General features: G+C 46.4%; 5 non-coding genes and 2 pseudogenes across 5 annotated transcripts; all 7 read right to left on the bottom strand.

Moving 5' to 3' along the window:
• Positions 1–1,978: 1,978 nt before the first annotated feature.
• Positions 1,979–2,097, bottom strand: LOC147082790 (5S ribosomal RNA). The gene has a single exon (XR_015076013.1). It is a non-coding gene; the product is annotated as a 5S ribosomal RNA (ribosomal RNA).
• Positions 2,098–4,516: 2,419 nt separating this feature from the next.
• Positions 4,517–4,635, bottom strand: LOC147082789 (5S ribosomal RNA). Its single transcript, XR_015076109.1, has one exon. It is a non-coding gene; the product is annotated as a 5S ribosomal RNA (ribosomal RNA).
• A 2,420-nt stretch (positions 4,636–7,055) lies between these two features.
• Positions 7,056–7,175, bottom strand: LOC147082788 (5S ribosomal RNA; annotated as a pseudogene).
• A 2,421-nt stretch (positions 7,176–9,596) lies between these two features.
• On the bottom strand, positions 9,597–9,715 carry LOC147082787 (5S ribosomal RNA). The gene has a single exon (XR_015076208.1). It is a non-coding gene; the product is annotated as a 5S ribosomal RNA (ribosomal RNA).
• Positions 9,716–12,136: 2,421 nt separating this feature from the next.
• LOC147082786 (5S ribosomal RNA) lies at positions 12,137–12,255 on the bottom strand. Its single transcript, XR_015076012.1, has one exon. It is a non-coding gene; the product is annotated as a 5S ribosomal RNA (ribosomal RNA).
• A 2,433-nt stretch (positions 12,256–14,688) lies between these two features.
• Positions 14,689–14,807, bottom strand: LOC147082785 (5S ribosomal RNA). The gene has a single exon (XR_015076011.1). It is a non-coding gene; the product is annotated as a 5S ribosomal RNA (ribosomal RNA).
• A 2,419-nt stretch (positions 14,808–17,226) lies between these two features.
• LOC147082784 (5S ribosomal RNA) lies at positions 17,227–17,335 on the bottom strand (annotated as a pseudogene).
• Between the last annotated feature and the right edge of the window lie 2,085 nt (positions 17,336–19,420).

Genomic DNA, 19,420 nt, shown 5'->3' with positions numbered 1-19,420 from the left:
ACAGGCCAGTCAGCCTAACCTCGGTGGTGGGAAAATTATTGGAAAAAGTTCTGAGGGACAGGAGAAATCTTCATTTAGAAAGACACGGATTAATCAGGGACAGTCAGCATGGATTTCTTAACGGAAGGTCGTGTCTGACTAACGCAATTCAATTTTTCGAGGAGGTAACAAGGAGGGTCGATGAGGGTAGTGCCTTTGATGTAGTCTATATGGATTTTAGCAAGGCTTTTGATAAGGTCCCACATGCCAGATTGGTCACGAAAGTAAAAGCCCATGGGATCCAAGGCAAAGTGGCAAGTTGGATCCAAAATTGGCTCAGAGGCAGGAAACAAAGGGTAATGGTCGAAGGGTGTTTTTGTGACCGGAAGGCTGTTTCCAGTGGGGTTCCGCAGGGCTCACAGAATCACAGAAACCCCACAGTGCAGATAGAGGCCATTTCGGCCCATCGAGCCTGCAGCGACTCAGTACTGGGCCCTTTGCTTTTTCTGGTATATATCAATGATTTGGATTTGAATGTAGGAAGTATGATTAAGAAGTTTGCAGATGATACAAAAATTGGCCGTGTGGTTAATAATGAAACAGAATGCTGTAGACTGCAGGAAGATATCAATGGACTCGTCTAGTGGGCAGAACAGTGGCAAATGGAATTCAGTTGGAATACACAATAAATGGTAGGACACTGAGAAATGCAGAGGATCAGCGGGACCTTGGAGTGCATGTCCACAGATCCCTGAAGGTAGCAGGACAGGTAGATAAAGTGGTTAAGCAGGCATACGGGATACTTGCCTTTATTAGCCGAGGCGTAGAATATAAGAGCGGGGAGGTTATGCTTCAACTGTATAAAACACTAGTTAGGCCGCAGCTAGAGTGCCGCGTGCAGTTCTGGTCACCACATTACAAGAAGGATGCGATTGCACTAGAGAAGGTGCAGAGGAGATTTCCGAGGATGTTGCCTGGGCTGGGGAATTTTAGTTATGAGGAAAGATTGGATAGGCTGGGGTTGTTTTCTTTGGAACACAGGAGGCTGAGGCGAGACCTAATTGAGGTGTGTAAAATTATGAGGGGCCGAGATAGAGTGGATAGGAAGGACCTATTTCCCTTAGCAGAAGGGTCAATAATAGATTTCAAGTAATTGGTAGGAGGTTTACAGGGAATTTGAGGAGACATTTTTTCACCCAGTGAATGGTGGGGGTCTGGAATGCACTGCCTGAAAGGGTGGTAGAGGCAGAAACCCTCATCACGTTTAAAAAGTACTTGGATATGCACTTGAACTGCCGTAACCTACAAGGCTACGGACCAAGTGCTGTAAAGTGGGATTTGGGTGGATTGCTCTTTGTCGGCTGGCACGGACAAGATGGGCCGAATGGCCTCCTTCTGTGCTGTAAATTTCTATGATTCTGCCTGATCATGTGACATCTGCCCACACGACTTCTACAAATGTTATTACATTGTAGCCAGGATTGTTTAGTTTCCAATTCCGCCCATTTTGAAGCCAGGTCTCCGTTATAGCTACTATTGCATAACCCCATGTGGCAACTTGCGCCTGCAACTCGTCAATCTTATTTGTAACGCTCCTCGCATTAACACACATGCATTTCAACAGCATGCTAGTTGGCTTTGCTTTTTTCCTGAATTTAACTGCTGCTCTTTCTACATTCTTCTTTGTTCTGTTGCTGTTTGTCCCTCCGAGTTTTCTATGCACCTTGTCTCTCCTCTCTGCTGCTGTGTCCTGGTGGCCCTCCGCCAGTGTGTGTATTTTGGCTATCTTATTTTCTTCTTCTGCTTATTTCGGCCCTGTGTCTGGAGCCCCTTGCATTTGTGTAGCAGCAGGAGAATGTGCAGCGAAGAAATGGTCAAAGGAAAGCGAGAGAGAGAGAGAGAGAGAGAGAGAGAGAGCAGCAAAAAGGATGTTGATTGATTAAGAGCAGTGTGTGCGCGTGTGTGTGCAAAACGTTGAGCAGCCTGTGGCGGCAGCAAAAGCCTACTGCACCTGGTATTCCCAGGCAGTCTCCCATCCAAGTACTAACCAGGCCTGACTCTGCTTAGCTTCCGAGATCAGACGAGATCGGGCGCATTCAGACTAGTATGGCCGTAGGCATATGCTAGCTGGCTTTCTCTTTACTTAAAGCTGTCGCCCATTTTTTTCTCTTCTACGCATTCATACAAGTATTCAACACTCAATTTACATTTACAAATTTTACTCCTCCCGCAACCCCCCACCCCCCCTCCACCTCTTCTTGCTGCTCTGCCTCCCACACAAACAAACTACAAGCCCAACCCTTCATTGCCTTCTATTCAAATATTACATCAAATAAACATGCTCAAACACCAAGTCTTAAGGGCTGTAGCATCTTTCAAACTGGACAAATACCCAGGCCCGCATCAAATCTATCCCACACTCTTAAGAGAAGTAAGACACCAAATAGCACAGGCTCTCACCATCATTTTACAATCCTCTCTGGCTACAGGTGTGGTGCCCGACCACTGGAGGACTGCTAACGTGCTACCGTTCTTTCAAAAGGGAGAGAGGGATAGACCGCATAATTACAGGCCAGTCAGCCTAACCTCGGTGGTGGGAAAATTATTGGAAAAAGTTCTGAGGGACAGGAGAAATCTTCATTTAGAAAGACACGGATTAATCAGGGACAGTCAGCATGGATTTCTTAACGGAAGGTCGTGTCTGACTAACGCAATTCAATTTTTCGAGGAGGTAACAAGGAGGGTCGGTGAGGGTAGTGCCTTTCATGTAGTCTATATGGATTTTAGCAAGGCTTTTGATAAGGTCCCGCATGCCAGATTGGTCACGAAAGTAAAAGCCCATGGGATCCAAGGCAAAGTGGCAAGTTGGATCCAAAATTGGCTCAGAGGCAGGAAACAAAGGGTAATGGTCGAAGGGTGTTTTTGTGACCGGAAGGCTGTTTCCAGTGGGGTTCCGCAGGGCTCACAGAATCACAGAAACCCCACAGTGCAGATAGAGGCCATTTCGGCCCATCGAGCCTGCACCGACTCAGTACTGGGCCCTTTGCTTTTTCTGGTATATATCAATGATTTGGATTTGAATGTAGGAAGTATGATTAAGAAGTTTGCAGATGATACAAAAATTGGCCGTGTGGTTAATAATGAAACAGAATGCTGTAGACTGCAGGAAGATATCAATGGACTCATCTAGTGGGCAGAACAGTGGCAAATGGAATTCAGTTGGAATACACAATAAATGGTAGGACACTGAGAAATGCAGAGGATCAGCGGGACCTTGGAGTGCATGTCCACAGATCCCTGAAGGTAGCAGGACAGGTAGATAAAGTGGTTAAGCAGGCATACGGGATACTTGCCTTTATTAGCCGAGGCGTAGAATATAAGAGCGGGGAGGTTATGCTTCAACTGTATAAAACACTAGTTAGGCCGCAGCTAGAGTGCCGCGTGCAGTTCTGGTCACCACATTACAAGAAGGATGCGATTGCACTAGAGAAGGTGCAGAGGAGATTTCCGAGGATGTTGCCTGGGCTGGGGAATTTTAGTTATGAGGAAAGATTGGATAGGCTGGGGTTGTTTTCTTTGGAACACAGGAGGCTGAGGCGAGACCTAATTGAGGTGTGTAAAATTATGAGGGGCCGAGATAGAGTGGATAGGAAGGACCTATTTCCCTTAGCAGAAGGGTCAATAATAGATTTCAAGTAATTGGTAGGAGGTTTACAGGGAATTTGAGGAGACATTTTTTCACCCAGTGAATGGTGGGGGTCTGGAATGCACTGCCTGAAAGGGTGGTAGAGGCAGAAACCCTCATCACGTTTAAAAAGTACTTGGATATGCACTTGAACTGCCGTAACCTACAAGGCTACGGACCAAGTGCTGTAAAGTGGGATTTGGGTGGATTGCTCTTTGTCGGCTGGCACGGACAAGATGGGCCGAATGGCCTCCTTCTGTGCTGTAAATTTCTATGATTCTGCCTGATCATGTGACATCTGCCCACACGACTTCTACAAATGTTATTACATTGTAGCCAGGATTGTTTAGTTTCCAATTCCGCCCATTTTGAAGCCAGGTCTCCGTTATAGCTACTATTGCATAACCCCATGTGGCAACTTGCGCCTGCAACTCGTCAATCTTATTTGTAACACTCCTCGCATTAACACACATGCATTTCAACAGCATGCTAGTTGGCTTTGCTTTTTTCCTGAATTTAACTGCTGCTCTTTCTACATTCTTCTTTGTTCTGTTGCTGTTTGTCCCTCCGAGTTTTCTATGCACCTTGTCTCTCCTCTCTGCTGCTGTGTCCTGGTGGCCCTCCGCCAGTGTGTGTATTTTGGCTATCTTATTTTCTTCTTCTGCTTATTTCGGCCCTGTGTCTGGAGCCCCTTGCATTTGTGTAGCAGCAGGAGAATGTGCAGCGAAGAAATGGTCAAAGGAAAGCGAGAGAGAGAGAGAGAGAGAGAGCAGCAAAAAGGATGTTGATTGATTAAGAGCAGTGTGTGCGCGTGTGTGTGCAAAACGTTGAGCAGCCTGTGGCGGCAGCAAAAGCCTACTGCACCTGGTATTCCCAGGCAGTCTCCCATCCAAGTACTAACCAGGCCTGATTCTGCTTAGCTTCCGAGATCAGACGAGATCGGGCGTATTCAGACTAGTATGGCTGTAGGCATATGCCAGCTGGCTTTCTCTTTACTTAAAGCTGTCGCCCATTTTTTTCTCTTCTACACATTCATACAAGTATTCAACACTCAATTTACATTTACAAGTTTTACTCCTCCCGCAACCCCCCCACCCCCCCTCCACCTCTTCTTGCTGCTCTGCCTCCCACACAAACAAACTACAAGCCCAACCCTTCATTGCCTTCTATTCAAATATTACATCAAATAAACATGCTCAAACACCAAGTCTTAAGGGCTGTAGCATCTTTCAAACTGGACAAATACCCAGGCCCGCATCAAATCTATCCCACACTCTTAAGAGAAGTAAGACACCAAATAGCACAGGCTCTCACCATCATTTTACAATCCTCTCTGGCTACAGGTGTGGTGCCCGACCACTGGAGGACTGCTAACGTGCTACCGTTCTTTCAAAAGGGAGAGAGGGATAGACCGCATAATTACAGGCCAGTCAGCCTAACCTCGGTGGTGGGAAAATTATTGGAAAAAGTTCTGAGGGACAGGAGAAATCTTCATTTAGAAAGACACGGATTAATCAGTGACAGTCAGCATGGATTTCTTAACGGAAGGTCGTGTCTGACTAACGCAATTCAATTTTTCGAGGAGGTAACAAGGAGGGTCGATGAGGGTAGTGCCTTTCATGTAGTCTATATGGATTTTAGCAAGGCTTTTGATAAGGTCCCGCATGCCAGATTGGTCACGAAAGTAAAAGCCCATGGGATCCAAGGCAAAGTGGCAAGTTGGATCCAAAATTGGCTCAGAGGCAGGAAACAAAGGGTAATGGTCGAAGGGTGTTTTTGTGACCGGAAGGCTGTTTCCAGTGGGGTTCCGCAGGGCTCACAGAATCACAGAAACCCCACAGTGCAGATAGAGGCCATTTTGGCCCATCGAGCCTGCACCGACTCAGTACTGGGCCCTTTGCTTTTTCTGGTATATATCAATGATTTGGATTTGAATGTAGGAAGTATGATTAAGAAGTTTGCAGATGATACAAAAATTGGCCGTGTGGTTAATAATGAAACAGAATGCTGTAGACTGCAGGAAGATATCAATGGACTCGTCTAGTGGGCAGAACAGTGGCAAATGGAATTCAGTTGGAATACACAATAAATGGTAGGACACTGAGAAATGCAGAGGATCAGCGGGACCTTGGAGTGCATGTCCACAGATCCCTGAAGGTAGCAGGACAGGTAGATAAAGTGGTTAAGCAGGCATACGGGATACTTGCCTTTATTAGCCGAGGCGTAGAATATAAGAGCGGGGAGGTTATGCTTCAACTGTATAAAACACTAGTTAGGCCGCAGCTAGAGTGCCGCGTGCAGTTCTGGTCACCACATTACAAGAAGGATGCGATTGCACTAGAGAAGGTGCAGAGGAGATTTCCGAGGATGTTGCCTGGGCTGGGGAATTTTAGTTATGAGGAAAGATTGGATAGGCTGGGGTTGTTTTCTTTGGAACACAGGAGGCTGAGGCGAGACCTAATTGAGGTGTGTAAAATTATGAGGGGCCGAGATAGAGTGGATAGGAAGGACCTATTTCCCTTAGCAGAAGGGTCAATAATAGATTTCAAGTAATTGGTAGGAGGTTTACAGGGAATTTGAGGAGACATTTTTTCACCCAGTGAATGGTGGGGGTCTGGAATGCACTGCCTGAAAGGGTGGTAGAGGCTGAAACCCTCATCACGTTTAAAAAGTACTTGGATATGCACTTGAACTGCCGTAACCTACAAGGCTACGGACCAAGTGCTGTAAAGTGGGATTTGGGTGGATTGCTCTTTGTCGGCTGGCACGGACAAGATGGGCCGAATGGTCTCCTTCTGTGCTGTAAATTTCTATGATTCTGCCTGATCATGTGACATCTGCCCACACGACTTCTACAAATGTTATTACATTGTAGCCAGGATTGTTTAGTTTCCAATTCCGCCCATTTTGAAGCCAGGTCTCCGTTATGGCTACTATTGCATAACCCCATGTGGCAACTTGCGCCTGCAACTCGTCAATCTTATTTGTAACACTCCTCGCATTAACACACATGCATTTCAACAGCATGCTAGTTGGCTTTGCTTTTTTCCTGAATTTAACTGCTGCTCTTTCTACATTATTCTTTGTTCTGTTGCTGTTTGTCCCTCCGAGTTTTCTATGCACCTTGTCTCTCCTCTCTGCTGCTGTGTCCTGGTGGCCCTCCGCCAGTGTGTGTATTTTGGCTATCTTATTTTCTTCTTCTGCTTATTTCGGCCCTGTGTCTGGAGCCCCTTGCATTTGTGTAGCAGCAGGAGAATGTGCAGCGAAGAAATGGTCAAAGGAAAGCGAGAGAGAGAGAGAGAGAGAGAGCAGCAAAAAGGATGTTGATTGATTAAGAGCAGTGTGTGCGCGTGTGTGTGCAAAACGTTGAGCAGCCTGTGGCGGCAGCAAAAGCCTACTGCACCTGGTGTTCCCAGGCGGTCTCCCATCCAAGATACTAACGAGGCCTGACTCTGCTTAGCTTCCGAGATCAGACGAGATCGGGCGTATTCAGACTAGTATGGCCGTAGGCATATGCTAGCTGGCTTTCTCTTTACTTAAAGCTGTCGCCCATTTTTTTCTCTTCTTCGACACATTCATACAAGTATTCAACACTCAATTTACATTTACAAGTTTTACTCCTCCCGCAACCCCCCCACCCCCCCTCCACCTCTTCTTGCTGCTCTGCCTCCCACACAAACAAACTACAAGCCCAACCCTTCATTGCCTTCTATTCAAATATTATATCAAATAAACATGCTCAAACACCAAGTCTTAAGGGCTGTAGCATCTTTCAAACTGGACAAATACCCAGGCCCGCATCAAATCTATCCCACACTCTTAAGAGAAGTAAGACACCAAATAGCACAGGCTCTCACCATCATTTTACAATCCTCTCTGGCTACAGGTGTGGTGCCCGACCACTGGAGGACTGCTAACGTGCTACCGTTCTTTCAAAAGGGAGAGAGGGATAGACCGCATAATTACAGGCCAGTCAGCCTAACCTCGGTGGTGGGAAAATTATTGGAAAAAGTTCTGAGGGACAGGAGAAATCTTCATTTAGAAAGGCACGGATTAATCAGGGACAGTCAGCATGGATTTCTTAACGGAAGGTCGTGTCTGACTAACGCAATTCAATTTTTCGAGGAGGTAACAAGGAGGGTCGATGAGGGTAGTGCCTTTGATGTAGTCTATATGGATTTTAGCAAGGCTTTTGATAAGGTCCCACATGCCAGATTGGTCACGAAAGTAAAAGCCCATGGGATCCAAGGCAAAGTGGCAAGTTGGATCCAAAATTGGCTCAGAGGCAGGAAACAAAGGGTAATGGTCGAAGGGTGTTTTTGTGACCGGAAGGCTGTTTCCAGTGGGGTTCCGCAGGGCTCACAGAATCACAGAAACCCCACAGTGCAGATAGAGGCCATTTCGGCCCATCGAGCCTGCACCGACTCAGTACTGGGCCCTTTGCTTTTTCTGGTATATATCAATGATTTGGATTTGAATGTAGGAAGTATGATTAAGAAGTTTGCAGATGATACAAAAATTGGCCGTGTGGTTAATAATGAAACAGAATGCTGTAGACTGCAGGAAGATATCAATGGACTCGTCTAGTGGGCAGAACAGTGGCAAATGGAATTCAGTTGGAATACACAATAAATGGTAGGACACTGAGAAATGCTGAGGATCAGCGGGACCTTGGAGTGCATGTCCACAGATCCCTGAAGGTAGCAGGACAGGTAGATAAAGTGGTTAAGCAGGCATACGGGATACTTGCCTTTATTAGCCGAGGCGTAGAATATAAGAGCGGGGAGGTTATGCTTCAACTGTATAAAACACTAGTTAGGCCGCAGCTAGAGTGCCGCGTGCAGTTCTGGTCACCACATTACAAGAAGGATGCGATTGCACTAGAGAAGGTGCAGAGGAGATTTCCGAGGATGTTGCCTGGGCTGGGGAATTTTAGTTATGAGGAAAGATTGGATAGGCTGGGGTTGTTTTCTTTGGAACACAGGAGGCTGAGGCGAGACCTAATTGAGGTGTGTAAAATTATGAGGGGCCGAGATAGAGTGGATAGGAAGGACCTATTTCCCTTAGCAGAAGGGTCAATAATAGATTTCAAGTAATTGGTAGGAGGTTTACAGGGAATTTGAGGAGACATTTTTTCACCCAGTGAATGGTGGGGGTCTGGAATGCACTGCCTGAAAGGGTGGTAGAGGCAGAAACCCTCATCACGTTTAAAAAGTACTTGGATATGCACTTGAACTGCCGTAACCTACAAGGCTACGGACCAAGTGCTGTAAAGTGGGATTTGGGTGGATTGCTCTTTGTCGGCTGGCACGGACAAGATGGGCCGAATGGCCTCCTTCTGTGCTGTAAATTTCTATGATTCTGCCTGATCATGTGACATCTGCCCACACGACTTCTACAAATGTTATTACATTGTAGCCAGGATTGTTTAGTTTCCAATTCCGCCCATTTTGAAGCCAGGTCTCCGTTATAGCTACTATTGCATAACCCCATGTGGCAACTTGCGCCTGCAACTCGTCAATCTTATTTGTAACACTCCTCGCATTAACACACATGCATTTCAACAGCATGCTAGTTGGCTTTGCTTTTTTCCTGAATTTAACTGCTGCTCTTTCTACATTATTCTTTGTTCTGTTGCTGTTTGTCCCTCCGAGTTTTCTATGCACCTTGTCTCTCCTCTCTGCTGCTGTGTCCTGGTGGCCCTCCGCCAGTGTGTGTATTTTGGCTATCTTATTTTCTTCTTCTGCTTATTTCGGCCCTGTGTCTGGAGCCCCTTGCATTTGTGTAGCAGCAGGAGAATGTGCAGCGAAGAAATGGTCAAAGGAAAGCGAGAGAGAGAGAGAGAGAGAGCAGCAAAAAGGATGTTGATTGATTAAGAGCAGTGTGTGCGCGTGTGTGTGCAAAACGTTGAGCAGCCTGTGGCGGCAGCAAAAGCCTACTGCACCTGGTGTTCCCAGGCGGTCTCCCATCCAAGTACTAACCAGGCCTGACTCTGCTTAGCTTCCGAGATCAGACGAGATCGGGCGTATTCAGACTAGTATGGCCGTAGGCATATGCTAGCTGGCTTTCTCTTTACTTAAAGCTGTCGCCCATTTTTTTCTCTTCTTCGACACATTCATACAAGTATTCAACACTCAATTTACATTTACAAGTTTTACTCCTCCCGCAACCCCCCCACCCCCCCTCCACCTCTTCTTGCTGCTCTGCCTCCCACACAAACAAACTACAAGCCCAACCCTTCATTGCCTTCTATTCAAATATTACATCAAATAAACATGCTCAAACACCAAGTCTTAAGGGCTGTAGCATCTTTCAAACTGGACAAATACCCAGGCCCGCATCAAATCTATCCCACACTCTTAAGAGAAGTAAGACACCAAATAGCACAGGCTCTCACCATCATTTTACAATCCTCTCTGGCTACAGGTGTGGTGCCCGACCACTGGAGGACTGCTAACGTGCTACCGTTCTTTCAAAAGGGAGAGAGGGATAGACCGCATAATTACAGGCCAGTCAGCCTAACCTCGGTGGTGGGAAAATTATTGGAAAAAGTTCTGAGGGACAGGAGAAATCTTCATTTAGAAAGACACGGATTAATCAGGGACAGTCAGCATGGATTTCTTAACGGAAGGTCGTGTCTGACTAACGCAATTCAATTTTTCGAGGAGGTAACAAGGAGGGTCGGTGAGGGTAGTGCCTTTGATGTAGTCTATATGGATTTTAGCAAGGCTTTTGATAAGGTCCCGCATGCCAGATTGGTCACGAAAGTAAAAGCCCATGGGATCCAAGGCAAAGTGGCAAGTTGGATCCAAAATTGGCTCAGAGGCAGGAAACAAAGGGTAATGGTCGAAGGGTGTTTTTGTGACCGGAAGGCTGTTTCCAGTGGGGTTCCGCAGGGCTCACAGAATCACAGAAACCCCACAGTGCAGATAGAGGCCATTTCGGCCCATCGAGCCTGCACCGACTCAGTACTGGGCCCTTTGCTTTTTCTGGTATATATCAATGATTTGGATTTGAATGTAGGAAGTATGATTAAGAAGTTTGCAGATGATACAAAAATTGGCCGTGTGGTTAATAATGAAACAGAATGCTGTAGACTGCAGGAAGATATCAATGGACTCGTCTAGTGGGCAGAACAGTGGCAAATGGAATTCAGTTGGAATACACAATAAATGGTAGGACACTGAGAAATGCAGAGGATCAGCGGGACCTTGGAGTGCATGTCCACAGATCCCTGAAGGTAGCAGGACAGGTAGATAAAGTGGTTAAGCAGGCATACGGGATACTTGCCTTTATTAGCCGAGGCGTAGAATATAAGAGCGGGGAGGTTATGCTTCAACTGTATAAAACACTAGTTAGGCCGCAGCTAGAGTGCCGCGTGCAGTTCTGGTCACCACATTACAAGAAGGATGCGATTGCACTAGAGAAGGTGCAGAGGAGATTTCCGAGGATGTTGCCTGGGCTGGGGAATTTTAGTTATGAGGAAAGATTGGATAGGCTGGGGTTGTTTTCTTTGGAACACAGGAGGCTGAGGCGAGACCTAATTGAGGTGTGTAAAATTATGAGGGGCCGAGATAGAGTGGATAGGAAGGACCTATTTCCCTTAGCAGAAGGGTCAATAATAGATTTCAAGTAATTAGTAGGAGGTTTACAGGGAATTTGAGGAGACATTTTTTCACCCAGTGAATGGTGGGGGTCTGGAATGCACTGCCTGAAAGGGTGGTAGAGGCAGAAACCCTCATCACGTTTAAAAAGTACTTGGATATGCACTTGAACTGCCGTAACCTACAAGGCTACGGACCAAGTGCTGTAAAGTGGGATTTGGGTGGATTGCTCTTTGTCGGCTGGCACGAACAAGATGGGCCGAATGGCCTCCTTCTGTGCTGTAAATTTCTATGATTCTGCCTGATCATGTGACATCTGCCCACACGACTTCTACAAATGTTATTACATTGTAGCCAGGATTGTTTAGTTTCCAATTCCGCCCATTTTGAAGCCAGGTCTCCGTTATGGCTACTATTGCATAACCCCATGTGGCAACTTGCGCCTGCAACTCGTCAATCTTATTTGTAACGCTCCTCGCATTAACACACATGCATTTCAACAGCATGCTAGTTGGCTTTGCTTTTTTCCTGAATTTAACTGCTGCTCTTTCTACATTCTTCTTTGTTCTGTTGCTGTTTGTCCCTCCGAGTTTTCTATGCACCTTGTCTCTCCTCTCTGCTGCTGTGTCCTGGTGGCCCTCCGCCAGTGTGTGTATTTTGGCTATCTTATTTTCTTCTTCTGCTTATTTCGGCCCTGTGTCTGGAGCCCCTTGCATTTGTGTAGCAGCAGGAGAATGTGCAGCGAAGAAATGGTCAAAGGAAAGCGAGAGAGAGAGAGAGAGAGAGCAGCAAAAAGGATGTTGATTGATTAAGAGCAGTGTGTGCGCGTGTGTGTGCAAAACGTCGAGCAGCCTGTGGCGGCAGCAAAAGCCTACTGCACCTGGTATTCCCAGGCAGTCTCCCATCCAAGTACTAACCAGGCCTGACTCTGCTTAGCTTCCGAGATCAGACGAGATCGGGCGCATTCAGACTAGTATGGCCGTAGGCATATGCTAGCTGGCTTTCTCTTTACTTAAAGCTGTCGCCCATTTTTTTCTCTTCTACGCATTCATACAAGTATTCAACACTCAATTTACATTTACAAATTTTACTCCTCCCGCAACCCCCCACCCCCCCTCCACCTCTTCTTGCTGCTCTGCCTCCCACACAAACAAACTACAAGCCCAACCCTTCATTGCCTTCTATTCAAATATTACATCAAATAAACATGCTCAAACACCAAGTCTTAAGGGCTGTAGCATCTTTCAAACTGGACAAATACCCAGGCCCGCATCAAATCTATCCCACACTCTTAAGAGAAGTAAGACACCAAATAGCACAGGCTCTCACCATCATTTTACAATCCTCTCTGGCTACAGGTGTGGTGCCCGACCACTGGAGGACTGCTAACGTGCTACCGTTCTTTCAAAAGGGAGAGAGGGATAGACCGCATAATTACAGGCCAGTCAGCCTAACCTCGGTGGTGGGAAAATTATTGGAAAAAGTTCTGAGGGACAGGAGAAATCTTCATTTAGAAAGACACGGATTAATCAGGGACAGTCAGCATGGATTTCTTAACGGAAGGTCGTGTCTGACTAACGCAATTCAATTTTTCGAGGAGGTAACAAGGAGGGTCGATGAGGGTAGTGCCTTTGATGTAGTCTATATGGATTTTAGCAAGGCTTTTGATAAGGTCCCGCATGCCAGATTGGTCACGAAAGTAAAAGCCCATGGGATCCAAGGCAAAGTGGCAAGTTGGATCCAAAATTGGCTCAGAGGCAGGAAACAAAGGGTAATGGTCGAAGGGTGTTTTTGTGACCGGAAGGCTGTTTCCAGTGGGGTTCCGCAGGGCTCACAGAATCACAGAAACCCCACAGTGCAGATAGAGGCCATTTCGGCCCATCGAGCCTGCAGCGACTCAGTACTGGGCCCTTTGCTTTTTCTGGTATATATCAATGATTTGGATTTGAATGTAGGAAGTATGATTAAGAAGTTTGCAGATGATACAAAAATTGGCCGTGTGGTTAATAATGAAACAGAATGCTGTAGACTGCAGGAAGATATCAATGGACTCGTCTAGTGGGCAGAACAGTGGCAAATGGAATTCAGTTGGAATACACAATAAATGGTAGGACACTGAGAAATGCAGAGGATCAGCGGGACCTTGGAGTGCATGTCCACAGATCCCTGAAGGTAGCAGGACAGGTAGATAAAGTGGTTAAGCAGGCATACGGGATACTTGCCTTTATTAGCCGAGGCGTAGAATATAAGAGCGGGGAGGTTATGCTTCAACTGTATAAAACACTAGTTAGGCCGCAGCTAGAGTGCCGCGTGCAGTTCTGGTCACCACATTACAAGAAGGATGCGATTGCACTAGAGAAGGTGCAGAGGAGATTTCCGAGGATGTTGCCTGGGCTGGGGAATTTTAGTTATGAGGAAAGATTGGATAGGCTGGGGTTGTTTTCTTTGGAACACAGGAGGCTGAGGCGAGACCTAATTGAGGTGTGTAAAATTATGAGGGGCCGAGATAGAGTGGATAGGAAGGACCTATTTCCCTTAGCAGAAGGGTCAATAATAGATTTCAAGTAATTGGTAGGAGGTTTACAGGGAATTTGAGGAGACATTTTTTCACCCAGTGAATGGTGGGGGTCTGGAATGCACTGCCTGAAAGGGTGGTAGAGGCAGAAACCCTCATCACGTTTAAAAAGTACTTGGATATGCACTTGAACTGCCGTAACCTACAAGGCTACGGACCAAGTGCTGTAAAGTGGGATTTGGGTGGATTGCTCTTTGTCGGCTGGCACGGACAAGATGGGCCGAATGGCCTCCTTCTGTGCTGTAAATTTCTATGATTCTGCCTGATCATGTGACATCTGCCCACACGACTTCTACAAATGTTATTACATTGTAGCCAGGATTGTTTAGTTTCCAATTCCGCCCATTTTGAAGCCAGGTCTCCGTTATGGCTACTATTGCATAACCCCATGTGGCAACTTGCGCCTGCAACTCGTCAATCTTATTTGTAACGCTCCTCGCATTAACACACATGCATTTCAACAGCATGCTAGTTGGCTTTGCTTTTTTCCTGAATTTAACTGCTGCTCTTTCTACATTCTTCTTTGTTCTGTTGCTGTTTGTCCCTCCGAGTTTTCTATGCACCTTGTCTCTCCTCTCTGCTGCTGTGTCCTGGTGGCCCTCCGCCAGTGTGTGTATTTTGGCTATCTTATTTTCTTCTTCTGCTTATTTCGGCCCTGTGTCTGGAGCCCCTTGCATTTGTGTAGCAGCAGGAGAATGTGCAGCGAAGAAATGGTCAAAGGAAAGCGAGAGAGAGAGAGAGAGAGAGAGAGAGAGAGAGAGAGCAGCAAAAAGGATGTTGATTGATTAAGAGCAGTGTGTGCGCGTGTGTGTGCAAAACGTCGAGCAGCCTGTGGCGGCAGCAAAAGCCTACTGCACCTGGTATTCCCAGGCAGTCTCCCATCCAAGTACTAACCAGGCCTGACTCTGCTTAGCTTCCGAGATCAGACGAGATCGGGCGCATTCAGACTAGTATGGCCGTAGGCATATGCTAGCTGGCTTTCTCTTTACTTAAAGCTGTCGCCCATTTTTTTCTCTTCTACGCATTCATACAAGTATTCAACACTCAATTTACATTTACAAATTTTACTCCTCCCGCAACCCCCCACCCCCCCTCCACCTCTTCTTGCTGCTCTGCCTCCCACACAAACAAACTACAAGCCCAACCCTTCATTGCCTTCTATTCAAATATTACATCAAATAAACATGCTCAAACACCAAGTCTTAAGGGCTGTAGCATCTTTCAAACTGGACAAATACCCAGGCCCGCATCAAATCTATCCCACACTCTTAAGAGAAGTAAGACACCAAATAGCACAGGCTCTCACCATCATTTTACAATCCTCTCTGGCTACAGGTGTGGTGCCCGACCACTGGAGGACTGCTAACGTGCTACCGTTCTTTCAAAAGGGAGAGAGGGATAGACCGCATAATTACAGGCCAGTCAGCCTAACCTCGGTGGTGGGAAAATTATTGGAAAAAGTTCTGAGGGACAGGAGAAATCTTCATTTAGAAAGACACGGATTAATCAGGGACAGTCAGCATGGATTTCTTAACGGAAGGTCGTGTCTGACTAACGCAATTCAATTTTTCGAGGAGGTAACAAGGAGGGTCGATGAGGGTAGTGCCTTTGATGTAGTCTATATGGATTTTAGCAAGGCTTTTGATAAGGTCCCGCATGCCAGATTGGTCACGAAAGTAAAAGCCCATGGGATCCAAGGCAAAGTGGCAAGTTGGATCCAAAATTGGCTCAGAGGCAGGAAACAAAGGGTAATGGTCGAAGGGTGTTTTTGTGACCGGAAGGCTGTTTCCAGTGGGGTTCCGCAGGGCTCACAGAATCACAGAAACCCCACAGTGCAGATAGAGGCCATTTCGGCCCATCGAGCCTGCAGCGACTCAGTACTGGGCCCTTTGCTTTTTCTGGTATATATCAATGATTTGGATTTGAATGTAGGAAGTATGATTAAGAAGTTTGCAGATGATACAAAAATTGGCCGTGTGGTTAATAATGAAACAGAATGCTGTAGACTGCAGGAAGATATCAATGGACTCGTCTAGTGGGCAGAACAGTGGCAAATGGAATTCAGTTGGAATACACAATAAATGGTAGGACACTGAGAAATGCAGAGGATCAGCGGGACCTTGGAGTGCATGTCCACAGATCCCTGAAGGTAGCAGGACAGGTAGATAAAGTGGTTAAGCAGGCATACGGGATACTTGCCTTTATTAGCCGAGGCGTAGAATATAAGAGCGGGGAGGTTATGCTTCAACTGTATAAAACACTAGTTAGGCCGCAGCTAGAGTGCCGCGTGCAGTTCTGGTCACCACATTACAAGAAGGATGCGATTGCACTAGAGAAGGTGCAGAGGAGATTTCCGAGGATGTTGCCTGGGCTGGGGAATTTTAGTTATGAGGAAAGATTGGATAGGCTGGGGTTGTTTTCTTTGGAACACAGGAGGCTGAGGCGAGACCTAATTGAGGTGTGTAAAATTATGAGGGGCCGAGATAGAGTGGATAGGAAGGACCTATTTCCCTTAGCAGAAGGGTCAATAATAGATTTCAAGTAATTGGTAGGAGGTTTACAGGGAATTTGAGGAGACATTTTTTCACCCAGTGAATGGTGGGGGTCTGGAATGCACTGCCTGAAAGGGTGGTAGAGGCAGAAACCCTCATCACGTTTAAAAAGTACTTGGATATGCACTTGAACTGCCGTAACCTACAAGGCTACGGACCAAGTGCTGTAAAGTGGGATTTGGGTGGATTGCTCTTTGTCGGCTGGCACGGACAAGATGGGCCGAATGGCCTCCTTCTGTGCTGTAAATTTCTATGATTCTGCCTGATCATGTGACATCTGCCCACACGACTTCTACAAATGTTATTACATTGTAGCCAGGATTGTTTAGTTTCCAATTCCGCCCATTTTGAAGCCAGGTCTCCGTTATGGCTACTATTGCATAACCCCATGTGGCAACTTGCGCCTGCAACTCGTCAATCTTATTTGTAACGCTCCTCGCATTAACACACATGCATTTCAACAGCATGCTAGTTGGCTTTGCTTTTTTCCTGAATTTAACTGCTGCTCTTTCTACATTCTTCTTTGTTCTGTTGCTGTTTGTCCCTCCGAGTTTTCTATGCACCTTGTCTCTCCTCTCTGCTGCTGTGTCCTGGTGGCCCTCCGCCAGTGTGTGTATTTTGGCTATCTTATTTTCTTCTTCTGCTTATTTCGGCCCTGTGTCTGGAGCCCCTTGCATTTGTGTAGCAGCAGGAGAATGTGCAGCGAAGAAATGGTCAAAGGAAAGTGAGAGAGAGAGAGAGAGAGAGAGCAGCAAAAAGGATGTTGATTGATTAAGAGCAGTGTGTGCGCGTGTGTGTGCAAAACGTCGAGCAGCCTGTGGCGGCAGCAAAAGCCTACTGCACCTGGTATTCCCAGGCAGTCTCCCATCCAAGTACTAACCAGGCCTGACTCTGCTTAGCTTCCGAGATCAGGCGCATTCAGACTAGTATGGCCGTAGGCATATGCTAGCTGGCTTTCTCTTTACTTAAAGCTGTCGCCCATTTTTTTCTCTTCTACGCATTCATACAAGTATTCAACACTCAATTTACATTTACAAATTTTACTCCTCCCGCAACCCCCCACCCCCCCTCCACCTCTTCTTGCTGCTCTGCCTCCCACACAAACAAACTACAAGCCCAACCCTTCATTGCCTTCTATTCAAATATTACATCAAATAAACATGCTCAAACACCAAGTCTTAAGGGCTGTAGCATCTTTCAAACTGGACAAATACCCAGGCCCGCATCAAATCTATCCCACACTCTTAAGAGAAGTAAGACACCAAATAGCACAGGCTCTCACCATCATTTTACAATCCTCTCTGGCTACAGGTGTGGTGCCCGACCACTGGAGGACTGCTAACGTGCTACCGTTCTTTCAAAAGGGAGAGAGGGATAGACCGCATAATTACAGGCCAGTCAGCCTAACCTCGGTGGTGGGAAAATTATTGGAAAAAGTTCTGAGGGACAGGAGAAATCTTCATTTAGAAAGACACGGATTAATCAGGGACAGTCAGCATGGATTTCTTAACGGAAGGTCGTGTCTGACTAACGCAATTCAATTTTTCGAGGAGGTAACAAGGAGGGTCGATGAGGGTAGTGCCTTTGATGTAGTCTATATGGATTTTAGCAAGGCTTTTGATAAGGTCCCGCATGCCAGATTGGTCACGAAAGTAAAAGCCCATGGGATCCAAGGCAAAGTGGCAAGTTGGATCCAAAATTGGCTCAGAGGCAGGAAACAAAGGGTAATGGTCGAAGGGTGTTTTTGTGACCGGAAGGCTGTTTCCAGTGGGGTTCCGCAGGGCTCACAGAATCACAGAAACCCCACAGTGCAGATAGAGGCCATTTCGGCCCATCGAGCCTGCAGCGACTCAGTACTGGGCCCTTTGCTTTTTCTGGTATATATCAATGATTTGGATTTGAATGTAGGAAGTATGATTAAGAAGTTTGCAGATGATACAAAAATTGGCCGTGTGGTTAATAATGAAACAGAATGCTGTAGACTGCAGGAAGATATCAATGGACTCGTCTAGTGGGCAGAACAGTGGCAAATGGAATTCAGTTGGAATACACAATAAATGGTAGGACACTGAGAAATGCAGAGGATCAGCGGGACCTTGGAGTGCATGTCCACAGATCCCTGAAGGTAGCAGGACAGGTAGATAAAGTGGTTAAGCAGGCATACGGGATACTTGCCTTTATTAGCCGAGGCGTAGAATATAAGAGCGGGGAGGTTATGCTTCAACTGTATAAAACACTAGTTAGGCCGCAGCTAGAGTGCCGCGTGCAGTTCTGGTCACCACATTACAAGAAGGATGCGATTGCACTAGAGAAGGTGCAGAGGAGATTTCCGAGGATGTTGCCTGGGCTGGGGAATTTTAGTTATGAGGAAAGATTGGATAGGCTGGGGTTGTTTTCTTTGGAACACAGGAGGCTGAGGCGAGACCTAATTGAGGTGTGTAAAATTATGAGGGGCCGAGATAGAGTGGATAGGAAGGACCTATTTCCCTTAGCAGAAGGGTCAATAATAGATTTCAAGTAATTGGTAGGAGGTTTACAGGGAATTTGAGGAGACATTTTTTCACCCAGTGAATGGTGGGGGTCTGGAATGCACTGCCTGAAAGGGTGGTAGAGGCAGAAACCCTCATCACGTTTAAAAAGTACTTGGATATGCACTTGAACTGCCGTAACCTACAAGGCTACGGACCAAGTGCTGTAAAGTGGGATTTGGGTGGATTGCTCTTTGTCGGCTGGCACGGACAAGATGGGCCGAATGGCCTCCTTCTGTGCTGTAAATTTCTATGATTCTGCCTGATCATGTGACATCTGCCCACACGACTTCTACAAATGTTATTACATTGTAGCCAGGATTGTTTAGTTTCCAATTCCGCCCATTTTGAAGCCAGGTCTCCGTTATGGCTACTATTGCATAACCTCATGTGGCAACTTGCGCCTGCAACTCGTCAATCTTATTTGTAACGCTCCTCGCATTAACACACATGCATTTCAACAGCATGCTAGTTGGCTTTGCTTTTTTCCTGAATTT

Source organism: Somniosus microcephalus, unplaced genomic scaffold (genome assembly GCF_052327205.1).
Source record: "Somniosus microcephalus isolate GS21.2 unplaced genomic scaffold, FLI_Smic_1.0 scaffold110, whole genome shotgun sequence".
In the NCBI taxonomy this organism is placed as follows: domain Eukaryota; kingdom Metazoa; phylum Chordata; class Chondrichthyes; order Squaliformes; family Somniosidae; genus Somniosus; species Somniosus microcephalus.
The sequence above is the reverse complement of the archived record's forward strand: the minus strand, read 5'-3'. Positions and strand labels throughout refer to the sequence as shown.